The sequence below is a fragment of the Gallus gallus genome, chromosome 3 (genome assembly GCF_016699485.2).
Source record: "Gallus gallus isolate bGalGal1 chromosome 3, bGalGal1.mat.broiler.GRCg7b, whole genome shotgun sequence".
Lineage (NCBI taxonomy): Eukaryota > Metazoa > Chordata > Aves > Galliformes > Phasianidae > Gallus > Gallus gallus.
This window is the reverse complement of record NC_052534.1, coordinates 85662351-85683737: the sequence shown is the minus strand read 5'-3', so window position 1 is coordinate 85683737 and position 21387 is coordinate 85662351.

The following is a 21387-nucleotide window of genomic DNA, read 5'->3' as shown; positions in this document are numbered from 1 at the left end:
AGATTATACCTGGAAACATTTGTGTTGTAGATGTTCTACAGAAAGGGTGGTCTCCATATAGTCTAAGCAGATGTGTATGACTATAGGTAGAAAAAATATCTGGTTAGTGAATCCAAAAGAACTCCATCAAAAAATATTCACCACCAAATATGCTGGAGGAGGCTGCCATCCTTTGCAGTTGTATAAAAGAAGAACATAATTTTCTTCATCATACAGGCTAACAGTAGACACCAGAGATTTAGATTTCTAATTGTTTTCTACACCAAAGCAAGAAAAATTATAACAAGGAGAGAAAATGTTAATGAACTGTTGTTTACATTTTCCTCTTTTGATTCTGGCAAAAATTGACTTTAATCGTTCTCTGGAACAATAGTGCATCAACCTGTAACAGAAACACAATCAGTGCAAAGAGCAGCTCTGAGCAGTTTTGAGTTAAAATTATTGTGGGTTGTGCTCATCCATGGAGCATCAACAATATAGACTCTGATGATGTCCCTAGGCACTGAATATCCAGTGGGTAATTCCTACTTCAGTAGTGCCAATGTTTTAGACAAGGTTGGGATTATGTCTAGACTGCTATCTCTTATCATTCAGAGGTGCTTCCTTCATGTGAACACATACATATGAAGGCTGCTCTGCAAGTAATGCCTCTTAAGTTATTATGTTGTCCCACAACATCAGAGACGGATGTTGGTGATATGGCAGGAGAGGTTGAACCTTCCCACCAGTGCTCCGTTACATTTTGTTGCAGTGCAACAGATGGCAGCAGAGGGACAGCCTGACAAAACAGCATCTGACCTGGAAGTGAAACTGTGTAGTCAAATTCCTCCATGTGGAAAAAAATGGCATGCACTGATATTCATTGACACTTGTTGAAAGTTTGTGGAGAACAAACAGTGAATGTGAGTATAGTGAGGCAGTGGGTGTTGCATTTCAGCAGTGTTGAAAGAAAAAGCCACATTCCAGATGGCCACGTAGACTTTTTACAAGTGCTGCCTACAGACTTTTGTTCATTGCTGGTGTAAATGCATAGCTAAGAGTGGTGACTATGTTGAAAAACATAGTGTTTAGTAACTGAGAATTTACTCTATCAAATAGTGTTATTGTGTTCTTTGTATCTGTTGTAGTTTTCACAGAAATATACAGGAGACATTACTTATGGAGTCTGCTTCATTTGTAATAGCTCAGAGGACTAAGAAATGTGAACATTTCTCCAAGGGCAGTATCTGTGTGGTATACCATGGGAAAAAGCCATCTAATGCTGCATGAATGCACTGTTCCCAGCCTCTGAAGCAAATGCAAGATTTTCTTCCTATCTATATTCTTCTTTTTATTACAGCTTATTAAAACAGCTATTTTATTATGTCATTTGTTTTCAAGTCTTTCTTACTGATATCCAGAAATAAACCTGTGAGATGTCTCCCTACCACACTCCCTTCTCATCTCCATACACTGCAGGGAAGTCCATCCCTGCTTTTACCGTCTGTGCTGTTTCTTTCTAATTGAACTCCATCTGATGCTCCTTGCTTATCCATACTTTGTGGCCTTTTGCCACACCTGCTCAAATAGGAGAATGGTTTGTTCTTGTGCTCTGAGGACATTGTCCTTTAAGATCAAAGTTCTCCCGGTCCCTTTTGATATTCAAGGCAACCTCCCATGATGTCCCAATGAAATCATGCTGCACAAGTTCTCACGGACTTCTAATGCCTCCTGTTTGTTTCTCATGCTGCATATGTTTGGGTGCAGGAATCTGAGCTGGATCTTCAGCTACAGCCTTTTCAAAGGTGAAGTGCAAGTGCCTCTGTAAGAATAGTAATCCCCAGACATTTCCCTACTTTCCCTCCGTTCATCTTTCAGGTTTCCATAACCATTCTCCAAACAATCCAGTTCAAAGCCTTCCTTACTAGGTTTGCAAACAATGGCAGAGATACTCTTCTGCTGCCTTTGGGATTTATTTGACAGCAGTCTCATTACTCAGAGTCATGCTATCATACAAGCCAAAGTCTTGTCTACAGTGACAACTAAGTATCAGGACATTAAGGATGGAACTACTAATGCTCCTCATCAGTAAGGTCAATGGGAGTAGCAAATAAGTCCTCTTGCCCACAGTCCTCACTTCTAGGACTCCACAGAATCCGGTTGTTAACCAGGCGCCTAAGCAGCCAACTAACAAGTAGTCTTAATCCAAGGGTTGGATAAGCTCCTGGCAGTCTCCAAAGCACTTTAGGTTTGAGCCTCAGAGAGCAGAAAAACACCTAAAACATCAGTATCTCCTTCTAAAGGAAAAGCCTGCAATACTCACATTTTCCTTCTGGTGTAGATACAAGATTTATCTGGGTGTGATGCCTCTTCTAACAGTTCCTTCTCATTTATTCCCAGGACAGTATTCTTATTTCTGTCTGCAGACAGAAAAACAGTCCTCTGGGGGTTGTTGTACACAAGAGCTCCCCAGCATCTTCTCCCAGTTGGAAGTCTCCATTCGTTCCCCCTTTGACATAAACAGCTTACCTTCTCTACAGATTTTTCACCTGGTGACTCATGCAGAGCACACTCTCTCAGATGAGGCTGTTATCATCCCCAGTCTCAAAGGGGAGAGGTGCCAGCACTGCCCGCAGCCTACCTCTGAGGCTATGCACCCAGAGCACCAAACCTCTGGCTGATACTGGGAATCATGCCCTCCAGTGTACTAGCAGCATTATTGCACTGTCTTAAGTAATCCTCCACTGTCTTGAACAAAATCTCCAGACTTCTCTCATTCCTTAGCCATCAAATTCCAATTACCAATGCAACAACTACCAGTAAGCTTCTGTTACTGCGCTCCTCCCTACTGACTCATTTCTCTGAAGGCAGACAGCTCTATTGCAGTCATATTCCGCACTGAAGCAAGGAATCACCTACACAGGGCAACAAAATTCCTGTCACTGAAGTGGTGGGTGCTATTGCCTTCTTCATAGCAGTAGCTCTGACACAGTGGGCACAGGAGCAGCTGAATGAGCTGGTGTCCAGTCTGGAGAAGAGGAGGCTTGGGGTGACCCTTACTTCTCTCTACAACTACCTGAAGGGATGTTGTATTGAGTTGGGAGTCAGCCTCTTCTCCCATTTAACTATCTTGAGTTGTGCCAGGGGACATTCAAGTTGGACATTAGGAAATATTTTTTCTCAGAGAGTGGTCAGGTGCTGGAACAGGCTGCCCAGGGAGATGGTGGTGTCACCATCCCTGGAGGTGTTCAAGGAATGTTTAGATGTTGTACTGAGGGATATGGTTTAGTGGGTAATATTGGTGATAGGTGGATGGCCACATCACTTTAAGAAGCAATGGGGGAAAATCCCAGATTTTTCCCAGAGGTTTCTGGGATGGCTCCTCCAAAAAGTAATGCAGCTGAAAATCCACCTGAATCACCTCTATACCAATGCATGCAACATGGGAAACAAACAGGAGGAACTGGAAACTATTGTGCAATTGGAAAACTATGAACTTATTGCTATCAAGGGAATAAAATGGGATGATTTCCATAACTGAAATATCATGAGTGAGAGTTATGAAATTTTTTAGAAAGGATAGGCTAGGTAGGATGGATGAGAGATGCCATGTTAAGAGGATAGGCTGTAAAGAGTTGCCCCTGAGAAACAGTAATGAACAGGTTGAGAGCTTGTGGGTTAAAATTAGAGACTGGACTAAAAAAGGGCATCTGGTGGTTTGGTGTCTACTACAGGTCAGATGATCAAGGGGAGCCTGTTGACAAGGCCTTCTTGCTTCAGCTGCAAGAGGCATCATGCTTACAGGCTCTCATCCTAATGGGGGTTTTCAACCACCTGGATATCTGCTGGGAAAACAACAATGACAGCTGCACACAGTCCAGGACACTCCTGTAGTCCATTGATGGCAACTTTCTGGTTCAGGTATTGGACAGACTCACCAGAGGTGAAGCACTGTTGGACCTGGTGCTCACTAACACAAAAGAGATCATAAAAGAAGTTAAGATCAGAAGCAGCCTGGGCCGTAGTGACCATGCCTTGGCTGAGCTTGTGATCCTGAGGAACATGGGCCTGGTGAAGAATGGGGTCAGGACACTGCACTTTAGGAGAATAAACTTCAGTCAGTTTAAGGCACTGTTGGATAAGATCCCCTGGCAAACTGTCCTTAGAGATGAAGGAACAGAGCAGAGCCGGCAGCACTTTAAGGATGCCTTTCTGAGAATGCAAGAGCTCTTCTTTCCCCAGAATAAGAAATCAGGCAGATGAGGCAGGAAATCAGCATGGCTAAGCAAGGACCTGCTGGTCAGGCTGAGGGAAAAGAAGGAAAAGTATAATCAGTGGAAGATGGAATAGGTGGCCTAGGAAGAATATCAGGATGCCATCCAGATGTGCAGAGATGGAGTCAGGAAAGCCAAGATGCAAATGGAATTGAATGAGACGAGGGACATAAAAAGGAATCTGTAAAGGGTTCTTTAGATACACTGAACAGAAGAGACAGGCAAAGGAAGAGCATACCCCTTCTGATAAATGAAAAGAGGAGCTAGCTTCCTCAGACATGGAGAAGGCTGAGGTATTTAATGAGCTCTTCACTTCAGTCTTTACAGCCAGTCAGGTTTCTCACACCTCTCGTGTCAAACTTCTAAGCAGGAGCTGGGGGAAAAAAAAAAAAAAAAACTCTCCCTGTGTAAGAGTGGAGCAAGTCTAAGATCATCTCATGAAGTTGAATGCATGCAGGTCTATGGGACCAGATGACGTGCATCTTGGAGTTCAGTAGGAACTGGGTGATGTGGTTGTCAAACAACTCTCTATCATATTTGAAAAATTATGGCTGTCAGGCAAAGTCTGCACTGGCTGGAAAAAGGGAAACATCACTCCCATATTCAAGAAAAGGAGAAAGGAAGACCCAGGGAACTACAGACCAGTAAGCCTCATGTCTGCACCTGTCTGCACCTGGAAGGATCACAGAGAAGATCATCTGGAAGAGATGTTAAGGCACATGAAAGCTGTGAAAGTGATCCAAGACAGCCAGTACAGCTTCACCAACGGCAGGTCATGCCTGACCAGTCTGATGGCTTTCTATGATGGCATCTGTGGAAGAAGGAAATGCAACAGCAATTATCTTCTTGGATTTATATAAGCCTTTGACATGGTCCCACGTCACATCCTTATCCATAAATTGGAGAGAGAAGGATTTGACTGCTGGACTGTCATATCATTAAAGAACTGGTTGGATGGTTGTAGCCAGAGGGTTTTTATTGATAGCTCTATGCTCAGGTGGATGCCAGTCAAGAGTTTTGTCCCTCAAGAATTTGTCTTGGACTGGTGCTCTTCAACACCTCTATTGATGACACAGAAAATGGGATTGAGTCTAACCTCAGCAAGTTTTCTGATTATGCCAAGCTGGGAGGTGTAGCTGACACAATAGAAGAAACACCATCCAGAGGGGCCCAGGACATACTCAAGAATTGGGCACATGAGACTGATGAGACTTAAACAAGGCCAAGTGCAAGCCACTGCACTTGAGTCAGGGCAATCCAGATACAATTACAGACAGAGAACACACTGAGAGAAGCCATGCAGGGAAGGACTTGGGGGTTCTGGTGGACAAATACTTGAAGGGAACTTGCCAGCAGGAATAGGACTGACTTTTTACACAGGCTGGAAGTGAAAGAACAAAGGGGAATGCTTTAAACTATAAGAGGGGAGATTTGGGTTAGACATTAGGAAGAAATATTTTACTCAGACAGTGGTGAGGCACTGGAACAGGCTGTCCAGAGATGTTGTTGATGCCCTGTCCCAGGAGGTATTCAAAGCCAGGTTGGATGAGGTCCTGGGCAGGCTGATTTAGTGGTTGGCAGGGGGGAGAAAAGAAGATGATCTTTAAGGTCTCCTCCTACCTAAGACATTCTATGAACTCCACAGCTGAGTAACACTGGTGTTCAGTATGTTCTTATCAACAATAAGCTGAAGACAGTAAGTACTTCCTAAACTGGAAACAGCTAACAGAAGTTATCTGCTACAGAAAACAGATGCAAAAACCTCCAGAAACTATTTCTCATCAGTAGCACCAGATCATTAGAAATTCTCAGAAGATGCAATTTCCACAAGACATCCCCTGATGTTCAAGTCTGGCATCCACTGTGCCAGCTCCTAATTAGTTTTCTGGAATCTTAACCTCCAAATGATTTGCTTAATCACAAGAAGGAGGAAATTAAAGTTGACGTTCATGATGTTGGAAAATTATTTCATGTTCTCATAGTAATTACTTCACAACCTACGATAGGCCTAGAGAAAAGTATCACAGCTCAGTGAAAAGCAAACCACAATTGCTTTGGCAAACTTTCACCTTTTTCCTCCCTCATTTTATCACAGCCATGATTTCTCTGAAGTAGAGAAAGGCAGGGATTAGAATGATTGAGATGTTATGATCAATTGAATATTGACAGAAAACCACCTGAAAGTTCTCCTAAATGCCTTCCAGAAACAGGTGTCACAGAACATAAATGCAGTGACTGCATAAATGACAATTTTTAATAGTATTTAGTTAACTCCTTAGCTGTGACATCTAGGGAAAATCCACCATCTGACACCAATTGGATCAAACATGTCAAAATCATTAGGCAAAGACATGCATGTAAAGGTATGATCTTATCTAGTAAGAAATTATTGTAGGCAGACATGGTTATTCAAAGTGTTTAAAGCATTTTTAGGCCAGGAATATTTGAACATACCCAGTGATAGGCCAAAAAGAATGACTTTGTGCTGCAACAAGTCTTGATGCATAAAAGCTCTGAGGCCAAAGCCATGTATCTACTTTGGCATGACATTGTGCTGAACTAAACATGTCTGCTGAGAAGCCAGGCTTCCTTTGCTGAATCACCATTCTCTATTAATACATCTAAATAGTGTCTGGAACAGCACATGCTCCTATGTAGTCAGTTCAGATTATGAGAAAAGCAAGCCAGATTTTGTCTGAAACTAACTATGCAAACAGACCATAAGAAACTTATGTCAGACTGAAATGTGTGGAACTCTGAGTGTTGAAAATAGATCTGATGGACTGTATGCACCCCCATGGATCACTACTTGCATTACTATCACACACTATGAAAAGGAGAGAACACACTGCAGAGTTTGTTGATTCCTTCATTAGTGTTTTAATATTTCAAAATAAACAAGATAACTGTTCCTGAACTGCCATTCCATGCTACTGAACTGTCAGTAGGAACCTTTGGCACCTGAAGGGTACAGAACTGTACAGTCTTAAAAATTATACAGTCCTAAATCCTTGATACCAAGTTGTTTGTTAAGATTCTCTAAAATATAGGAAGTTAGAGATCCTGAACATTTCATTTACCCACTGAGGCAAGAATCTCTGCTACTTGAAGGTGCAAAACTGCTCGCAGTGGACCCAAGATAGGCATGTGAAGATGCTGCCTTTAGAGCTCATTAGTGAATGACACAAGAAGTCACTATTGTTATTTTCCCAGCTTTTAACAAATTACAGTAATATGGTTTCAGTAATGCTTCCCACAGTGGTGACCCTATCATAACCCTCGCTGGTAGAATAATGACTTCAGAATGTTTAAAAGCTTCTGCCATCATACTATCTAGTTGATATAGGACAGAGAAGTTATATATTCTAGCACTGCAAAAACTGAATTCCAGTTTGTGTGTGCTCTATTGTCATCTAATTTGCACTCCCTGCATGGATGAAAGCACTTGGCCTTTTGTCTCTGACCTACCAGTCTACCTACAAGAACACAGAGAACAGCAATGCAAGCCCTGGAGCACTGTATTGCTGCAGTACATGATTAAGCAGAAGTAAAATAATGTCTGCTGGTCTATTTTTTAACTTTTTTTTTTTTCCTGAAAGACTGGGGAAACATTTTAACACTAGAGGTAAAGTAGTACCTTTTCTATAGAACCTTTGGAATAATACAATTTCTACAGAGTCAGTTTCCTACCTTTCAGATCTCTGGACTCAACAATAATGTTTCAAGGACTCAATGTACAAAAAAATATTAAAAATGGAATGTTATATGATCTTGGTGTAAATTGATGGCATCAACATCCTAGCAAGAATCAGTGACAAAAGAGCAAGACTCAGCATTGATCACATCAAAGCTATTCATAAAGCGCTACATTTACTGTCAGTTTAGGAAGGACTTGGAGTCTATTCTAGAATCCTAAGAAAAGGAATTCTGTGAATAAATTTTAAGTGCTATAAAGATATCTTGGCATAGATTTAGACTCATTAAAACATAGTTCTTTCTGAAGTCAACTTACTGGTGATTTATGCATGATGTATATCAAGACAAAAAAATATGTTTACAAAGAACAGTTTCTTTTATTGATTGTAACAATCTATACAGCTAAGAATCTAGGGGAAATATAAAAGGCCACCTTCACTTTGTCTATTCTCACCAAGAATGGAAAAAGCTATAGCGTGGATAACAAGATGAATCAGTACTGGCAAAAAAAAAAATCCAGAAGATAAATCTAGATGAAAAGAGATTTTCTTTCCCTGTACAGCTACTTCTGGCCAGACTAGAATGGATTCCTGTAATAAAAATTACTTCTGAGACATCTTTACATTGCCATGTAATCTCAAGGATATGGAAAACATGAGCCATACAATTGGATAGTGAGGAAGTTCCTATGCTTCCTCATTCACATTGAGCAGGTTACCCTGAACATGGGATATAGATCAACTGAAATTTACCAAGAAAAAGTAGAAACTTTGCCTTCTTACTTCTGCTCAGTTTTCAAAAGAATAGGAAGAATATTCATGTAAAAAAGCCTGTATTCTTGTAAATGCTAAAATGCAATACTAATTATGAAATTAAGATATTGTAACAGATTTCGCACACAAGAAATTCACATCATGTGTAATCGCATTTAAGCTTCACTTCAGCACACGGTTGTATGACGTTGCTATATACAAAATAAAGCGAGAAGTTATGTAATTCTTCTTAACAGCGGAGACTGATGCTGTAAAAGAATGAAAAAGGCTTAAGAGCTAGAAAGGTGCATCTACACAACTAATTCAAATCAGCTTATTTTTCATCAACTTTTTACATAGGTAGACAGTGATAGTACAACGGGGAATTGTTTTAAACTAAGTTTAAACTTTAAGAGATTAGATGTCAGGGGAAATTTTTTCACTAAGAGGGGTGAGAACCTGGCACAGGCTGCCCAGAGAGGTTGTGGATGTCCCATCCCCAGAAGTGTTCAAGGCCACAATGGATGAGGTGCTGGGCAAGGTTCCTTCCAACTCAAGCCATTTTATGATTCTAAGATATTTCACTCTTCCTCAAAGAATTTTCTCTTAACCTACATAATTCTTTAGCCTGTGAATGATGAGAACAAGTGATAGATTATGTTTGGCAGCAAAGGCATAAAGAAGGGCCATAACCATGTAGCACAGCAGATTTGAGTTTGTTGTTTCCATATATTTACATTTTTCATAAACTAGACATCTCCACTTTATATTAAGTCAGTTTTGTGGCAGCAAATGCAGCACTTTATTTTTGTATTAACAATCTTATATATTTCTGTGGTTGAAACATCTTAATTTTCTGACCTGTGCTAGGCAGTTTACCACTATACTGGAACCTGTCACGGAGTGATATATTTGCCCACAGAGAACAAGTGATAGCATAGCATAATATGGTGCAATGCAATATTCTCTAAAGACAAGCACAATCACTACAACAATAATGGTAAATATTAGAACAATAGATTAACTGAATGTGCTTTCCCCATTTATGTAGAATCACTGATACAGAGCACAACAATCACATTTTCTTTCTGCTTTTTAAACTTTGCTATGAAAAGTTATTTTTTACATAAAAAGATTGTATACCACCCTATTGCTAAGTATGAATTCAGTAAAGCAAAGGAAGGGTTTTTATATCTGAGCCATAGACAGTTATCTCAACTCCCTTGGCTTTTACTACTGTTAAGAGTTTCTGAAATTAAGATCCCAGTAAGTTTTCCTTCTGAGCAAGGCAGGAAAACACTAAAGGCTAACATACCGACCATGCTTAAACATGTTACATTATCATTATGTTGAAAGAACAGCATCAACAAGAAAGAAAGCAGGTTACTGCCATGAGTAATTCTAGCTCTTATAGCTAGATCTCTATTAAAAGAAGAATTAATTATGTCAGCAATTACTCCAATATTTGGATGAATATGTATGTGCGCTGTGATCACATGCAGAGGACTGTTAAATCACACTCTTAAATCCCACTAGGAACAACTGAAACTAGAACTGCGTTACTTCTGCTTGCCCACCCTGTACATTTCATCAGCCTAGAGATGAAGGTGAGCAGCACCCTGATCTCAGAGAGCAGCTGGAGAAGGATACTGCCTGCCAAGTACATTGTGTGAGTGGCTCATGTTCTCCTTTATATTTTTCTTCTTACATTCCAACTCAAATTTAAAAACATCACAGAAATTTTAAACAGTGCAGCTTAGTGCTACAAGCATTCCACTCATAAAGCAGAAAAATTGCTTCTAATGGGTTCTTAGCAACAGCAAGCAAAGTATTTGCAGGTAGGCTAATATATATATATACAAAACTCACCCAACTAGTGAAGAGGATCTTTACCTAGCCAACCCTCCTTCTCAAGAACCAGCATAGATTCAGGAGATACTTTTTTCCCTGTGGCTGGCGTTTATATGAGCCCAGGGTGGCTCCACCCTGGGTCCACCCCTTCTGGTCATGTGGAGAGCACAGGTGCAAACAATTTGCCTGTGCTCCCTGGGCCAGCAGCGCTCCTTCAGCAGGTGCTCAATCACCAGTTCAAGCTATGACCTAACAGGTCCCGTACAGTAACAAGCCACCAGTGTGCTCAGGTGGTTAAGGTCAATGGCATTGTGGCTTGTATCAGGAATGGTGTGGTGAGAAGGACTAGGGAAGTAATTCTGCCCCTGTACTTGATACTGATGAGGTCTCACCTTGAGTACTGTGTTCAGTTTTGGGTGTTTCAGTACAGAAAGGATGTTGAGGTGCTTGAGGTTTAGAGAAAAGCAACAAGGCTGGTGAAGGGCTTTGAGAATATTACCTACAAAGAGCAACTGAAGGAACTGGGGCTGTTTAGTCTGGGGAAAAGGAAGGGGAGACCTTACTGCTCTCTTCCGATATCTGAAAGGTGCTTATGGTGAGAGCAGGGTTGGTCTCTTCTCACTGGTGACAGGATTAGGGGAAATGGTCTCAAGTTGCACTAGGATAAGTTTGGGTTGGATCTTAGGAAAAACTTCTTTACAGAAAGGGTTGTTAAGCACTGGAATAGGCTCCCCAAGGAGGTGGTTGTCACCATCCTTGAATGTGTTTAAAATCCACTTGGATGTGATGCTCAGGGACATGATTTAGCGGAGGATTGTTAGAGTTAGGGTAGTATGGTTACGTTGTGGTTGGACGTGATGATCTTTAAGGTCTTTTCCAACCTGAGCAATTCTATGATTCTATGAACAAGGATAGAGGAATCAGCTAATCGAACTTGAATAATTTATTATTATTATTTTTTTAATAGATATTGGTTCATGGTCATTGATAACTGATATTGTCAGTGTACTGCTATTTGTCATCAGTCTGTGAGTGTCAGAGTTGAGCTGTTATTTGTGCTCTTTACTAGAATGACCATTCAATTATTTTTAATTCACCTAGATGTTCCTAAGGAAGACTGAATGCACTAGTTGCTTTTGCTTAACATCATATTCTCAGTGGAAAATCAGTAGGAGTTTTATTTTCATATGGATTCACCACTGTTTTTTAATATCCTTTGGTATTAGAGACAATACAGCCAGGTTTAAATGCATGTTCTGAAATAACGTTTGTGAAGATTGTATTACGAGTCATGTCCTGAAGTCATAGTGCTCTATGTTTGATGTTAACAAAGAATCATATGTTATATGGTTGAAGTAACAGTTGGAAGGAAAATTTTACTACTGTGCATGTGTACTACTGAGATTTTGCTAGCATTTGGGCTATTATCTGTGTTTCTCCAGAGCCGTATTAAATAGGGTGCATGCTTCTACATAAGACTGTGCTTCCTTTAACTTGTTCCTGTGTGTACATGTTTAAGAAATGTAAATCCTTAAACTTTCCCCCAGTCTATACTATTCTACTAATGAGAAAAATTAAGAAAAGGAAAAGAGAGAGGGAAATGGGGAGGGGAAAGAAAACCTGAGCAACAAAGATGCAGGAACACAACATGAAATTCAGGTTATAAGAATGTGAGTTTTTTTCTTACATATTGGTCAAATCAGAAATTTCTTTTTGATATGATAATATTCTTAAATAACGATTGGAATTTAAGGTGAGTAAATCTAAGTTTAAAACCACTTTGAACACAGAATCCCTATCAGAATACAGAATTAGTCGGATATATTTTTTGCGCACCTATGATTTCATTTCTTTCCTGTTCAATATTTTTACTGACCCAACCTTCTTTTAAATCTCTGAATAAATCCTTTTGTCTTTATTCCTCTGCTTGTCTTTCAAAGATTAAGAAAAAAAGTGTTAACACTGATTTCTTACTTTTGAAAAAGGATATGAGACTTATTGAAGAAATTAACTCTCATCAAACATGACAACAAAAGTTGTTTTGTCTTTCATTTTGAATGTTATTTGCACCAGGATATATTAACAACTATGTTGAAATACTGCCTATATGGAGAAAGAGAATTCCTTTTTGTGCTTAGTCTCTTATATTTGTTTTTGCTTGGCATCAATTTTGTAGAGCAATAATCTGGAAAAAAAAAATAGGCCCCTATTCTAAGCATATTATCACAGAGGTAATGTCTTTATTACAAATGTTGCTATTCACGTAAATATCTGAAAAAGTATTTCCACACTACTGTGGATTTCAACACACTGAATACTACCAAAGTAAGGGATAACAATTAGTTTAAGCTACTGCAAGTCTACAAAGTCTTAAATATTGATGCTGTGTAGGGACGTCAGCTCTTTCAAGAGTGATCTTTCAATTAAACAATAAGAGGTGACGACAGTTCATCATTTTGATTCCGTTTCTAATCTGATGCATTAAAAATGTGATCCTAAAGTACAAGATACTGCATGTTACATATTAACACGTGGGTATTTCAAAGGGATGAGCCATATTCAAATTGCTTCACTCAGCAGGCTTGAGTGAATCATCAACAGCATGATTCGGAGTACTTAAGGTAGAACCCTGGATTACCTTGGGAGAGCATGGATGAATTGGAAGCACCTGAAGAATACCTATATAGGGTGCCTATCTAATTAATACAATTGGTAGTCAATGAACCTTCTACACTTTACCATTCAGCTAATGCCAGGATCATTCCCCTGGAAAAAGGACAATCAAATACTTCCATGTAGCTGAATAATAAGGTAAGTGGAGTTGAAATCCTAGTCCCCAGTTCCTTCATGAGATCAGTGACCACAGGGTAAGGTACTGTGCAAAACACTTTCATCCAATACTTCCTTCCTCCTTGAGACTTTTCTGCCCCTGTACAAAAATGAAGGCAGTAATTGATTTCCATTGCCTTTGGGGAAAAGGCAATATTTGACTGTCTGTCATCTGAATCACTCTCAAAGGATGTTTTATTGCATGGAAAATCTAGCTCAAGAAATTTTTCCCTCTCACTGTAGCAAGAAATACAGATCTGATTTTTAACCTTTACCGTACCAAAAGATACCTCTTATCAACCCACAACGTGTAACCTGCAGAATATTGATGGGAGTGAGAACCAAGGTAGGTTTTTCTGCCAACATAAACATATTTTGTAAATATAACCTGACTTACATTTTGCTAATGGAGATTGAATTTAGTATAGCCACATAATACAAAAATAGGTCAAGTTTGCCTTTTCTACCTTAGGCTATGAATGCAACAGCAACAGAACAGTTACCAGCCAAGGTACTGCCATTGTACTGGCAAAGACACATTGTTTGCCAGTAGTTCTTGCTTTTCCAGTTCAGGAGGTGCATTCTGCAGAGTAGTGAATGCATCAGATTCTGGTTTGACAGTAAGATCAGTCCAGTTTTGTCATGTATCCATGAAAATGGAAATGGTCAGTCTGGTAAAACATTAATTAAAACAATAATCGACGTGAATATTTTATCATCAGACCAGATGTCTGTGACACATTTATGCTCTTAAAGATCTGCAAAAAGAGCGGTACTGACACTCTAAGCAGTTCAGGTAGGATCTAGCTCATCTAATCTAAGCAGTCCTCTCTTCCTCCTCTTTTCAAACAACGGAGAGAGAAGGCAGTTAGAAGGAACTATTAATTTAATCAAATTGTTCATCTAGTTTATAATGAGATTTACACACAATAGCAGTTACTACACTGATAGCCCAGGGCAGTAACCTTATATAGACATGTGCATTACGTATCTTTCCCACTACAGCCTACTTGCACTGGAATTGTTGTGATATGAATGTCGACACCATCATTTACAATTCTTTATTAATACTCTCAGGATGATTCTGTTAATGTCAGTTTTGGTCTAAAGCTCCTAAGTGGTATGTTGTCTACTTAGTCATTTTTTTTAAATATGACTTTTTGTATTTGATTAAAAAAAAAAAAAAAACCTCAACAATATATTTTTCAAATCTGAAAAATTGGATTTTAAAAGTAGCTTTGAATTTTCTGAGTCTTTTTAATCCACATAGTCTAAAATCAATTTGACAAACACTTTTTGCCATTTAGAAACTGCATTTTCAGAAAGATATATAAAAACAAAAAATAACCCACACACAAGCTGGCTGTTTTCCCTGTCACTTTTTGATTAAAATGTTTCTTCAGTTATAACACAACATATGCAACCAGTTGCATCACAGCATATGAAATGAATGTATTTATAGAAAAGTATGTTCCTTACGCAATCCCAATAATTTCAGTGCATATGTACAGACATATTTTCTAAGTGTGCAGTTCAATGAAAAATATTTGGTCTTATTTGATTTCCAAATGTTAATAGATGTTTAATGGTCATTGTTCTTTGTTTCAGCCGGGTTGTTTTGATTTCTGGGTGATGTTTTATTGATTTATTTTTCATATATCAGATGTTTCTATTGCTAGCCCCAGGCATTTTCAGAATAAAAACTTCTTATGGTTTAATTGTGTATTATTAAGACTTATCCTTCCATTAAAACAATCAAATCATAACTGTACCGGTCCTGGTATTTCTGACAGCTTTGATGCTGCTTTTAAATATATCTGCTACTACAAAGGAAATCATTAAGATCAAAGACTGAAGCAATCAATTTGCATTACATGCAGGGATATTTAAACAGACAATAGTCACCAGTTCTTCTTTCTCATCAGTTAGTAATGCACAAAGGCTCTCCCCACTAGATTTTTAGCCAAATGAATCCATGGTAGAAGAAAGTCACTGTGTAAATTATCTCTAACTGTATCTTCAGAGAAGCCCCTAAAAAAAGTGTCTGATATTCTAGTATTTCAGTAAGTCTTTCATCTTAGCCAGTCTTTGGGTTATCTCAGCAGATACAGTTACTACTACATCAAGACAAACTGTCAGCTTTAAATGGCTGTCCATCTACAGTCAAAGGCACACACTGCCTAAGGCCTCTGAAACTAATGAGTGGAATCATTGCGTTTTGCAAACTCTGTTCTAAGCTTGCAGGAAATGGTATGCCGTAACTACTACTGCGGCTTTGGACTAAAAGTGCAATTGCACACTTTCAGTCTAAATGTCAACTGATGAGAAAATGCAGAGAGAGACACTAAGACTTTCAAGAAGATGCTACATGCTCTTACACAGGTGTGTGTGTGTGTGCCCTGTCCTGTGATCCCAGCTGAAAGTGAAAATCCATTTGAGCCAATAAATTGCAGGCTCCAAACCTCACTGAGCCTCCACTATGACCATAAATAGGATCCCAATGAAGCCTGAATGCGCAGTGTGGGTTAGCTGGCTTACCTTTTGACACCTGTAAAAGTGTAATGCTTCCTTCTACAAAAAATGCTTTTTTCAAAGCTATTGCCCTAGGAAATGCTGTCTTGAGCTCCATAAATGCTGTTATAAGGCTGTAAATAAATGTATTGTTATTTATTTGTTGATGCTTTTTTCAGTTTTCCCCCTAGAGTTCACAAAAAAAGGGGGCAAATTCATAACTGTGACAGATGAAGCACTCACCCAGAAGTGCTATTTATGTGAAGGTTCTCACATCTGCACCCCACTACAATAATAAACATCCATATCAGTGTGCTTGATTACATGTTTAATAGCTGGAAGGTGTTCCAGTTTGGGCACATCATAGCACAGAGCTACAGAACATGGCATTGAGAGCTCTTTGGTGTGGTGCATTTATTTCTAAACAAAATAACTTGTTTCAGCTCATTTTGACTTATACAAAGAAATTTACTGAAATGGCCTTGGAAAAGAAGAACAATTTTATCCTGAATATTCAGAAACATTTTTTTTTCTAGAAATAGGAAAGCACCTCACAACAGTACTTGTATTTATTTACAGGGAAGAATAGTGAAGGTCCCTACAGAGCATTTCACATCTATATGAAACAGAAATGGAGACTGTCAGTGAGAGAGTAAGGTAAAGGATGCAATCAAACCCTTAGTAGCACCCATGCCTCATCAAATGGGAGTCCCTTTTTGGGACTGTACTTGTATAAATTTATGCATGACAATAAAAGCAGAAGGCTACTGAAGTTAATAGAGTTAAGAGATAAGGAGCTGCCATTTCAGCTGTGCTGAGAAAATGTGTCTGTAATTTCCTCACCATTTTTCCTTCCTTCAGATGAGCCATTCTGAAAAGTGGCAGCTAGCTCACACTGCTTCAGAAACACAGGAAATTCCTTTTGAAGGCTCCTGCTCCCAGTCTGAAAGCACTACAATCATGAAATCTAAAGTACCAATCTGATATGATCTCTGTTCTATCCTGTTTGAAAAGGATGGTGACTTCTTAACTTTATACCAGCAGACTTCTTGCAAGACCACAGATAGCTACTTCATGCCAGATCGGTTATTGTTTATCCTCCCAGCAGGTCTAAAGGCATAAAGCTGGAATAAATGCCATGACATGTGGTCTGGTTCACTCAGCAGACACACGGTAAAAGGAGATCAGACACATGCTGCTGGGATCTGGCAATGCACGGATCTGGTAGACTCATGGCCTGAGAGGTGGCAGGACTGAACTGCCTGCTGCTGTGTGGAGAGGTTAAGAAAATGATGCTGTGGAAGGAAAACATCCACTTATTGAAGCTTTAGGGCTTAGTTGTATTTAACATAAATACATCTCTAAGTAGTGCGCAGGTTTGTCGTTAGTATGACTAGTTTATTGGTTCCTCCAGCATGGTGATGTGAATTTATTAGTTTGTCCTTTCAGTATCTTTTTATAGCCTAATTCTTAAGCATTATCCAAATGAATCAAAATATTTTTTAACATTAACTCTGTTTTTAATTTTCTTCTTGAAATGACTTGCCAGCAATGGTTATGTAATAGGTTAGTGAAATTGTCATAGGGCAACAAGTGTCAAATGCCAAGTTAAAAAGTTTCAAAATTATTTCCTGTGACTTTTTCCACCATCATGTCTTTAAATGTTTTCAGATGAATAAACCCACTCTGATAAAGTATGCTGCTTTGCTAATAGTTACGTTTTCTGTCATTTAGTATTGTCTCAAAAGATCCACTCTTTTTAAGCTACCAGATGCAATTTTGAATTATTAGCTGTCCAAAAATTATATATGTTCTAGTATAAAATAACAGGCAGCTCAAGTAACACATCAAATTACTTCTGAGTTTGCTGAAAATAATAGTTCAGTATTTGCCTACCTGTATACATGAAGAAATATGTTACCATTTCATTTTAGCAGCATGACAGATTAGAAATCTTTCCCATCTTGAAATGCTAAATAGCAATGTGATTACAGGGCACTTTTTTCCCCTTTTCTTTTTCTGCTGTGCATAATATTGTGCATCATTTTTTTTTTTAACGTCGACAGACTGCTGTAGTATTTTAAAATGCAATTCCATTCCTACAGCACCTAAATTAAAAAATAAATGAATCCCCAAGGCTCATACCCACTGTAATTGGGGTGTCATTGACTATAGACTGCAATGAAATTTGAAAAATATGAATTATTCAATTATCAATATGATGACATATTATTGTTTAGATGAACTTGTCTAGAAAAATTATGAATTGGTTACGAAACAGTTCTGACTTCCAGCTCTCACTCCTTCACGTTGCTTTGCATAGCAGCAACCTTTGCTTGTATAGAAATATCTCCAACTATTTTTTTATTATTTTTTATATTAAATATAGTGCCATGCTTTATTATATAATTAACTTTCATCTGAGAAGCTTAAAATTTTACTAAACAACAACTTTCCATACAAAAACCCAGAACATGTATGCTTTTACCAGAACACCAGCTGTAACGTGGAATATTTGATGATTCATGCTCAGTATTTTCAAAAATGAAAATTACATTTGACAGTAAAAAAGGAAAAAAGTTATATGCCAGGCTCTTTACTTTCAGCTGATCTTCCCCACACCTTAAATTCCATATACCCAAATAAACATTATCAAGTTCTTTTCAACTGATATACAAGATTTAGTGGAGGGTTGTTAGAGTTAGGGTAGTATGATTAGGTTGTGGTTGGACTTGATAATCTTTAAGATCTTTTCCAACCTGAGCAATTCTGTGAGACTATGATTCTATGTGTTTAAAAACAAAGAGATCACTGCAAAACAGTCGACATACATGACTTGCCTTCCCCAAGATGGTTTAAAAAGGCTTTCCCAAGCTCCCATGCAATTGCCCTCTTTCAATTTTATGAAGCAGAAATAGAAAAAGCATTGGATAGCCTATTTTGTTGCAAGCAGTTTACTGTCTTGTTTCTATGGATAGGGCTTAACAAAAGATAGATAGCATGATGCACATGCATGATATATAAAATCATCCACAAGATGTTCTCTTCTACTTGCTCTTTCTTGAATTATGTCTCGACAGTGCTAAGGAGATGAGAAAGTAGGTACACTTTATGACACACTTTATGACCTCCAAAAGCCAACACAAAAGCCAACACAAATACTGTGGTGATAGAATGTTTTGCAAGCACTTGGATTAGCATGAAAGAAGCAGCTCAGGTATTATTGCTAAAGTGTAAGAAGCTGCATAATGATTTCAAGAAAAAATGTATGAAACATTAATCTCGCACAAGATATATGGCATAAGAAAGTGGAAGCTTTTATAAAGTCACATTTCAGTGAGTAGAATCTTATGTCACAAAAAATGAGGTAATGATCTGTAAAAAAAAAAATTAAGGTCAAACTATTTTTTAAACAACAGTTTTCCTTTTTTACATGCTTGTCCATCTATTCTCCTTGTCCTTGATTTTTGCAAGGGTAAATAAAATAAGTACACAAATTTGGAAGTAGCTAAAAGATTGCTCCAGAACTGTGTTTTCAAGTTTCATATATTTTCTGATTGCTTTTTTTTGTTGTTATTTTTTGCTATTTTTCCTGTCTTGCTGTTCCACATTTCCATACACTCATCCATTTCCATAACTAAAGATCTAGATTTGTTCATCCTTAATTACATCAAATAGTGACAGGATTATGTCATTATTGATCTCTTAGAAGGAGCCCAGCAGAGAGCTGCAAAAATAATTAAGGACCTGGAGCACCTCCTGTATGAGGACAGGCTGAGTAACTTGGGACTGTTCATGAGTCTGTGAGAAACTAACACCAGTTCTGGGATTACTAGACTCTGTGAATTACAATCACTCCAAGTACTTGATTGTAAATCTGCTTTACCTGCGCTAACTGCCTTCATGGAAAAACAGCTCTAGTTCTATGATAATTAAATGAATTATTGAATTCCTAATCAGATAACTGAAAGCAGTTTTGCATTAATACAGCCCCTTTCTGGAGCCAGGACAGCAGTTAAACCTACTCTTTCAAAAATCTAGTTAGTGATAGTATGATTATTCCTAACTTACACAAGAAGAGTTGCAACAAGAGACAATTGTACTCATAGCCTTGGCTGTCCGGGGACATATTTCCAAGTTACAAACTTCAGCAGAGAGTGAGCAGTTTCACTCGGAGTTACATCAAGAATTTTTACCATGCACCTTCTGCTTTAATTCTTAGGATTTTTTTGCAGCTTCTATAGCCAAAATGTGGCTCAGAGAAGAACTCAAAACCACAGAAAGCCCACTGCTGATATTCAGATATGAGTTATTTTTAATGCTTTCTTTGGGTACAGAAACTATAAAAGACCTTTAATCACATTACTGCTCCCATACGTTATATTTGAAAGAACGAACTAAGACAAGAGGTTCAAAATATAAAACCTTCCCCTCTTTTTTCATGCTTCAATGCTTACTCTGAGAAACTTGTAAGGATTTCTCAATTTTTATTTATTTTTTTCTGCCTGTGTTGAAGCTGAAATTCTTTTTTTGTTTGTTTGTTTGTTTGTTTTAAAAAAGAAACAAAAGTGAACAAATATGTTATTTGCTGCTCTGAGGTTTCCTCTTCCTTGTTATCAAGCACTTTTTTTCTGATACAGAAAACAAATTAAGTTACAACACTCCACTTTCCATGATGTTTCTCTGTGCTTACTTCAGTTTTCCTTAATTTCTGCAGTCATTGACTTTATTTTCTTCTGATCACTATACTGTCAAACCTTTCATTTTTTTTTCCCCAAAAATATTTGTGAAATGTTTTTAACTGCAAATTTTTTATCTGACATGATTTCCAACTTACCTCTCTTTGCTTTTGTTTATGAGTCATTCCTCATATGTTGGTGATGTTGATGTCAGAGTTTAATTTTAAGTGTTGTTTCTGAGTTGCTTTCTTAATACTTCGTTACTCTGGGGACTCTAATAATATCATCTGTTTAAGAAATGAATTCCTTAAAAAATTTTAAATTTTGTTCAATGACATGCAACAAATGCTGCACAATAATCACAAATTAATTATTGCTTTTGACAGCATAACTGAACAAAATTTCTTTGAAGGAAATGGTTAAGGATTGGAAAAGGCTGCCCAGGGAAGTGGTAGAATTACTAGACCTGGAGATTTTCAAGAAACGTGTAGGTGTGGCACTTAGGCACATGATTAGTGAGCATGGTGGTGATTGTTTGATGGATGGACTAGGTGATTTTAAAGGTCTTTTCCAACCTTGATTATTCTGTGATCTTGCTGAAAACTTTAGCTAGCTATCTACAATCACATAGATTTTAAATGTCCTTTTTAGATCTTACATGATTGAAGAACAAAGATCTGGTTTTCAAAATCCTTTAATTAAGAGAAGGTGATGATTTTTAAGTGTGGTCTATGCTTTCACCTAAAAATTACCAGAGATTTTGACTGTATAAAATAATAAAAATGCACATCTGATCTTGTAACTCTCTCAGTACAC